Source organism: Macaca thibetana, chromosome 8 (assembly GCF_024542745.1).
Source record: "Macaca thibetana thibetana isolate TM-01 chromosome 8, ASM2454274v1, whole genome shotgun sequence".
Taxonomy (NCBI): Eukaryota; Metazoa; Chordata; class Mammalia; order Primates; family Cercopithecidae; genus Macaca; species Macaca thibetana.
In genome coordinates this window covers 83,443,941-83,450,756 of record NC_065585.1, presented here as the reverse complement: position 1 = coordinate 83,450,756, position 6,816 = coordinate 83,443,941, and the positions used below count along the sequence as shown (strand labels likewise).

At 38.8% G+C, this 6,816-nt stretch overlaps 1 protein-coding gene across 1 annotated transcript in view; it reads left to right on the top strand.

Annotated features, from left to right (window-relative positions):
- The first annotated feature begins 206 nt into the window (after positions 1 to 206).
- The window catches only part of CLVS1 (clavesin 1), a 207,846-nt gene continuing 201,236 nt past the window's right edge, over positions 207 to 6,816 (top strand). Inside the window, exon 1 of the mRNA XM_050802005.1 lies at positions 207 to 387. The gene's annotated coding sequence lies outside the window, so the exon portion shown is untranslated. The remainder of the gene's footprint in view (positions 388 to 6,816) is intronic.

Below are 6,816 nucleotides of genomic sequence, written 5' to 3'. Positions count from 1 at the left end.
ATCTGCTTTTGTGCTTTCATTAATCCGTTTGAAATATTCTATTTTTAACTTTGTGTGGGGAGTGATGGCGCCGGTACTTTTTGTCCCAGGTGTTAACAAAATTACAAAAAATTATTGGTACTTCTCAACGGAACTAGGGAGGGTTGTGGTACGGAGGCATTTAGGACCCAGGGGAAAGCTAGGCTCGCTATAGAAGGACAGAGAATCGGGCGCACACGCCTCCTACCAAAAATCACAGCCCCGTGTGGAGCTCGAGCTCTCATTCACAGCTTTCTAGAGAAATCTGAGCCCGAACCTGCCAGAATAGGGGATCTCACCCACCCAGTTCAGCAGCGAGGACACCTGCAGAAATACATTCCCAAAGCAAGGCTGGGCGGCCGTGTGAAGGTATTTGTTGCCTTTTTTCTCCCCTCTGTATTTGCAGAGCCTCCCCGCCTTTCCCCCGCTCTTGCGATGCCATGGCTGCGGCGTTTCAGCACTTCGGTATGTGGACAGCTCCCATCTGCAATCCCTCTGCACTCCATCCCTCGCGCACCGCACCCCGCTCCCCGCCGCCTCCGCGGTCCATCCTCCTCCCGGCGCCCGCTCAGCCTGCGCCCCCTTACACATCAGCACCCCCATCTCCACCATCACCGTCATCATAGCCACCATCACCAGCGCCGTAACTATAGTCACACAACTGTGTCTTGCCACTTAGACAAAGCCCGAGGTCCTCAGGGTAGAGGGAAAGAGCTCAAGTTGACAGGCATAGGAAGGAAAGTTCAGGTGAACAAACCCCTGAAAACAAAGAGAGACGCCTGTTTGCGAGAAAGGGAAAGTGAAGGCAGGAGGGAGAGACCCCAGGCACGGGGACAGATGGGGCACTTGCCAGACACCAGCAGTTAGCCAGCTGCCTTTCAGCAGATTAGGGTCTGTTTAGTTGAGGAAATTAACATGGCCTAGGGCATAATGTGATTCCAGAAAAATAGAAATGTAAGCTCAACCTGTTTCTGCTTTTCCAATGGAGAATCACCAGGAAGCAGGGTGGGGGTGACTGATGACTCATATTCACCCACACGTCCGTTTCCTTTCCTAAGTGTTTAAATGCAGAAACTCTAGAATTAAGTTTTTTCTTCTGTTTTTACTAAAATGTTTTGCAAAATTGGGACCCCAGAGATTAATTCAGGCCAGAATAAAAATAAAAATGATGGTAATGATTGTAACTTAAGAAAGGGGGCTCTCATTCGAATGAACTATTTGTTCCAATGTTTCTTCCTGTCTACTTATTTCATTTCTATTTCAAATCTTAAACCTCTCTTTGGAGCAAAGAAAATAGATCCCTTGCCCAAATGGCCAAAGTAGTAATGATATTCAGACCAGATGGCCTTGCTTTGTTCATCATCAGTCAAGGACTGGCTCAGATTTGGAAGGCTAGATTTTTGTGTGCTTTCTCAGTAATCAGGTGATAACACCATTTTCCTATAATAGTAAAGGGTAATAGAGTGCAAAAATTGAAAAGGCATTTTATGTAACTCCGTTCTGCCAGGCTCTGCTTTTAGAGTGCTATCATTTTCTATCTCGGCTGAAGGGAAGTTGGAACATCTTTCAAATGTCTGATTAATTTGAACCTGAAAGTCTAAGCCCAAGTCATAGTCCTTATTTGATGTAGCCAGGATCATCTGTTTTATAAGAGCTAAAAAGCACCAGAAAATAAGTGCCTGAGCCTGTCATAAATAAAAATATTTTGCTGGGTGCTCATTTAATTGACTTTTACTGAACAGTAAAGCATTGGAATTTTTTGACAAGTGTTTTTAATGAAATTAACATCTTAATTAAAAATGAGATCATTTAAATGGGAATAATAGGTCACATGTGACAAGAAAGTTTAAAACAGAGCACAGAAAAGCTTGATTTTAAAATTGCCCTTGTGTATTTATTCTGTCTCTTAAAGACAGTGAAGGAAGTTTCATCTAAACCAGCTTGCTCACCATTAGAGGCATTGTTGAGAATAAAGACAGTCACAAATACGTATCTTCCTGAAGAAGTTCTGAGGAAAATTCATACTTAATTCACTTTTAGAATGAGAAATAGTAGCATTGCATCAAAAGTTAATTACTGCCACTAATTATATATATATGATTCCACCTGCCTCTAAAATTCATTCACTTTTGGATCCCAAGCAAGAAAACTTGCAAAATATGTGGTGAAATGGATTTTATAGAAGAAGAAAATTTGATCATCCACATAATGTCCTTGGTTTGGTAATATCCACAGTAACCAAAATCTCTTAAAAGTCCCTGAGAAAGGAGATTCTTAAAATTCTCTTTTCTGTCTGCAAAGAATGGTTCAGCTCAGACAATTTTTAAAAGTGTACATATTGCCAATTCTAGCTGCTTCACACCAGAAATGCAGGCCAGGAATCCAGTGCCTCTAGAGCTTCTGTCTTCCTGTGTTTAATACAATCTCCTGGGGCTGGGGAAATTTTAAAACAATGCTGCTTCAGTGAGATTTACAGGCATCTGTCTGTAAGCAATGACTTTTCTTGACTGAAATGTTACGCTGAGCTTATTGATTTTTATAGAATGACAGTATCCTGGCTTTCTTACTTAAATCTTTTCTATTGAGAGCTATTTCGCCTTTAAAAATATTTTCAATAACAGAAATTACTCATTTTTATAATGGATTTAAAGGTGAAGAGAAAATGTTTTCCAGCAGTGTCATCATATATTTTTGTAGACATGCTCATAGAAGAGTGTCTCATTTAGAATCATGGAGTAGACAGCTGGAAGGTCTTTCATTTCCCAAAAGGCAAAATCTCGAACTTTTCAGAACTGGTGGTGTCTGCTCACTTCCGAAGGTTTTACAAAGAGAGGCACTTTATTATCCCTTAGAAGTGTTTTCACAACTTTACATACTCCCTGATAGCAGAGCCTTCCATCCTTAGTAAATGGATCCAGGCTGACTTTGATCTTCTCTAGTGTCCCTGTTACACAGTGACTCAGACAGAGGAGGCAGCACAGCAGAATGAGTATACAAAATATGAAGCTTGACTATATCCAATCAGTCCAGAAATATGTCCTCAACATTGCCAAGAGAGACCTTCTTTTCAGTCTTCTCCCAAATATTGCTTGTTTTGACTGTTGTTAATTTTATCCAGATATCACCAGAATAAAGTTGTTTCAAAAGAAGGTCCACAGTCTGAATTTTGGCAAGTCTGCAACCTGTAACTGATGTATGTCTCTTTATTGAAACTCATGTTTAATTACCAATCTAAGTTTCTCTTAGTTTAAGGGAAGTTTATACTCTTTTGCTTGATTCTTTATGGATTGAAAATGAACTGGCTAAACATCCCCTGCCCCATAAAAAGCTTTCATTTGTTGAGATAATAAGTTCATTTTTCTTCCCTATCTCCGATGCCTCCCACAGCCCTTTATTATACCTTCTCAGGTCAGGTTGCCCTAGGCTCTGTCCCTTTATGCACCTGTTCTGTGACAGGGAGTATCCGAGAAAGTTTCCCGTGTGGTAGACTAATTTCCTGTGAGCTTTTGTGCTTCCTAATTTCTGAGCCAGCATAAATTTCTCCACATGTGTTTGAGATGATCTGCTCTTGTTTCCAGGATGCTTTTAGCCAAATCTCCTGTTCCTAAATATTGTACAGACCACTTATGACTCCTTTTCTATCTATACTCCTTAAAATAGTATCAAAGGTCTTAGGCAAAGTTTCATATATTTATGTTTGTCACTTACATAGCTTATTCAATGTTCATTATTTTATAGTTTTGGAGGAAGTAGGAGGGAAGTTATGGGCCTGGGAATAGCATGGTGCAGGGGGGCATGTTAAATTACAGGATCTACACATAAAAAGTTTCTTAATGTGTGGTTAAATTAAAACAAAATAAACAAAACTCGTGAGATCGCTCTCTCTTTCCTTTTTTCTCTTTTTCCCTCCTCCTTTCCCTCCCTCTCTCTAAATTTCCCTGCCTTCCTCCCTTCCTTCTTTTGTGGTTGATATATAGAGCATGCAAACATAGTGAGAGTAATTAACTGGGTGATCTGATAAACTATTATGAGTGCCATTGCTCCATAGGTAAAGAACACATTGTGGGGACTTTTATGTTCCTCTCGGACAGTGCAGTAGCGCTGTCCACAGACAGCGTGAGTTCTGGCCTCAGAGGCAATTAATCTACCCCTCTACCCCTCTGGGTCATTATAAATCCTCTAGACCAGATTTTCTCAAACATTAATTTGCATGCAAATTGCCTGGGGATTCTGTTACCTGTTTGGCAGGTCTAGGTAAGAACTGACATGCTGCGTCACTAACAAGTTCCTAGGTTCTGCTGCCACTGCTGATGCATGGACCACTCTTTGAGAAGCAAGAACAAAGAAAAGTTTTCTTTTTTAACATTCTCACTTTTATGTCTGACTATTAAATAATAACACTTATTCTAAAACAAAACAAAAACCACCCCATGTTCTGAAGCAATAAGAGCTCAGAAATTCTATTTCTAATTGAGGAGAAAGTTATAAAAATAGGCTCTTTCCTCCCACCTCACCCTTACTTTTCCCAGGCAGTTTTCTTAGCTGTGATTCCTACTGCTGCCATTGTCTGTGCAGTCACATCCAGAAGAAGGTTCACAGTTACATGGATCTCCTGGGAAAACATTTAGTGGAAAAGGGGGCAAATAGAGTTAATGACTGTTTTGGGGTGAGTCCTACCTTTCTTGTCTTCTTTTAGGTCCTCTTCCTTAAAAAAGAGAGTCTATTCTTACAGAAATAATCTTTCCCTTTGAAGACAGAAGGGTCAAGGTTTTTGTTTGTTTGTTTGTTTTCCTTTCTCTTCCCATTGATACCCCTAGGAAGCACAAATTGGGGTATCAACTGCCAATGACTTCTTATGGGGATAGTTGAATAGCCTACGAAACATTCCAGTCTAATATCCTATGGCTCAACAACCATTTCCCTATATATTATCTTTGTTTAAGATACATTGAGGTGTAAGGTAAATGCTACTTCAATTAAAGACTTTTTCTACCAAACACAGTGAGGAGGAACAAAAATCTCATACTTTCTCTATAAGTTGGCTTTCCCCTCAACTCCCTGCATTATTTACCCCAAAGAAAACTGCAAAATGATGCTAGAATCATCTGTCACATAGGTCTATCTTCCCTGAGTTGGAGTCTATTCTAATTCTGACCTGGCATCTATTTTGTTTACAAAAGTTTTCAGTGTCTCTACTCTGATGGAGCTCATTCCAATCTACTTTTAACATTTCTTAAGAGCAGGAACAAATGGGAGCAAATGTTTGTGTGCTTTTTTGCTGTTTTAAAGGGAGCCAAGGGAGTCTACACAATTAGTATTTATGTGGCAAGAGTTAGTCCTAGGCTAGGAATAAGCTAAAGGTGGTGAAAAGTGTTCTGTGTAGCACGGGCTAAATTCTGGTCACACCACGCTTTCAGATAATTCAGAGTCTCCTCTCTATCCTTGCAGACTACTCATCCTGCCCCTAGTACAGATAGTTTATATCCGTAAGTTGGCTAATATTTAAAGAAAGTCAATGAATTCGGGGTCACTTTGTTACCCACAGGTCTGATGTTCCATAGCCAGTACTTATGCAGAAGTCCTACAAACCATAATGGCCAATCTGAAAATTCATCCATCAGAAAAAAGACTCTTTCTGGTCAGTACCATGGAACATGTAATCAGCCAGCCTCTGAGATTTAAGTATAGGCTAAATAGGCTGTAAGGGAGTGTATTATCTTTCAAGAAAGATTTCAAATAGAGTTACACTTAAAAAGAAAGATTTTTTGGTCACTATGATTTTCAGTTTGGGTTTAGATATATCAGCAGCATCTATTTTTATTTCATTCAGCATAAAAATTCCTTTTGATATTTCCAGGTAAAAATGCATATTCAATTAAAAAATTTGAAGTAAGGTTTTAGCAAGGTAAAGAGCTATAAGGGTTAACCCAATTCAATACATATTAAAAATCTGGAAACATAAATTCATACATACCAATGGGTGAGGTAGTTGGTTAGACTTTCATGTACAAAGTGTTGTCACCAGTATTAATTTTTCATCTTTTTCTTGTAAAAGAAACCCACAAAACAAATATGGCTGTAGTTTCTTATTTTATATTTGTATTAATTTAAATTTATACGTATTTAAAATTGTTCTTTGTATTACTAAGAACACCCAGAAGCCATGCAAATTTGAGGTGTTATTCAGCAGTTATTGATGTTCTTATATTACAAATAATATTTAGGCTTTACAGATCTTATTTTTCTGATTGTGACAACAATATTCTATTTCTTCCCCAAATTTGGGCAATATTACAACATCCCTTAAATGATGTCCTTTAGGGCTGACAGGGTATGGATGTGTGTCTATTATGTGAGTGTAGTTGAGTGTGAGGGCACTGGTACTCAGAGTGATGTTAAAGAAGGCACCTACTTGGAGAGCAGAGTCTTGGATAAAATGTGGGTAAAGTAGGTTTGAGTGCAAATCTTTGTTCTTTCAGCCATATCTAAATCTCAGATTCATCTTTTCATCTAATAGTAATAACCTAACTTTAAGGATTGGCGTGGAAATTAGACTATATAATATCAAATACCTTGGCACCTAATAAGTACTCTATGAATATTTGTTGGTTTTCCAACTTGAAGACTAGCTCATTATCTGACTTAGCTGTTATGTACCCCGAATATGTACCCGAATACAGCATAATTGTAATATCAACAAGAATTTACAGTTAAAGTAAAGTAGATCTTTTCCTTTTACAAGCACTTTTACCAACATTATTTCACAGAATTTTACCTCAGCACTTCCCAAGGAATTAT